Raw genomic sequence first — 1,339 nt, 5'->3', positions numbered from 1 at the left:
GATGGTATTAATAGCCATTGTTCCCTTGCTGTCAAATTTCCTGATCAGTGTGGAGCCCAGGGTACTGGATGCCATGGCTTGGTGGATGAGATTTGGAGGTTGAGCACCCTTGGTCTAGTTGGTTACAGCAAGGGAAAGCTAGAAGCCAAGTCTCCTAGGTTCTGTTCTAACTCTGAGATGGACGTAGGGTCTCTGGGTTGGAGTAGGGGACCCCGGACATCTGGGATCTCTCTGAGAAGTCGTTCTTGCTCTACGTGCCACCTGCATGCACAGGACTCCCCGGTACTGAGGGTTCTGGTGAACTCAGCACAGTGATCTGGATGGTGCAGGTGGCGGGGTGCAGCAATGCCGCCGTACCTGCCTTCTGCTTGTGCCACTGCTGTCCCCAGCTCATCTGGGCACAGGGCAAGCCTCAGGGCTGCTCCAGCCCCAGCTCCAGGGAACAGCTGTGTAGGGAACAGTGGCAGTGGTGACACACAGATTTTTCCTTCCAGCACCAGCTTCCAGCCAGCAGGAGACACCTGAGGGGGAAGCCCAGGAGCAGGGGCTGGAAGGAGAAACCTGCTGCTGCCACTAACCCTGGTCAACCCCAGCATGCTGTGAAGCTTTCCCTGCAGCTCCTGACTGGAATGGGACAGAAGCAGCTCTGTCTCCCCCTTCTCCCCCCAAGTTAGCTATAGTCAGTAGGGGTGCTGGGTGGATCTCCCCCACGTTGTGCATCTGCTCCCTGCCTGGCTCCCTGGTGTTCCCTGCTAGCCTAGGAGCTCCAGATACACCTTGCCCCCTCCTGCCATGAGGGCCACACTCCCCTTAGTAAATCCTGGATAGTTTTATGGGTACAGGGAAAAGTCTCTAGGTGCTCACGTTCTCTTGCCCCTTCCAGGCAGCAGGATGGTCGATGCTGGATATTGGGGACAGGGTTAATGGCTGGCACTAAGCATAGCAGAATACAGGCAGTCCACATCTGTGGAAAGGCAGGCTGGGCAGCCAGAGGGTCTGTGCCAGCTCTGCTAGGAGAGGGGGATCTGGTGGGGTAGAGTGGTGGGATGGGAAGCTGAGTTCCATCTGTGCAAGAGATATGTGGGTATCCTTCCTTACACACAGGGGAGCTGTCCATTGTTGCACCCATTTGTGCCACAACAGCTAAGGCTCACTAAGACGGTGCTGTCTCCCATGGCAAGCAGGTGACAATGAAGGGGCCCTGCTGGCAGTGCTTGGCCTCCAGGCAGGACTTCCCCAATAAGACCTAGATTTCTCCCTTTGTGGGAGGGACACAATGCAGAATCAGCTGAAGCTAGATCAGAACTCAGACCTAATCAGCCTCAAACATGGAAACAGG

This window comes from Gavialis gangeticus, unplaced genomic scaffold (genome assembly GCF_001723915.1).
Source record: "Gavialis gangeticus isolate Ggan-Ray unplaced genomic scaffold, GavGan_comp1, whole genome shotgun sequence".
NCBI lineage: Eukaryota > Metazoa > Chordata > Crocodylia > Gavialidae > Gavialis > Gavialis gangeticus.
Note: the sequence above shows the minus strand (reverse complement) of the source record.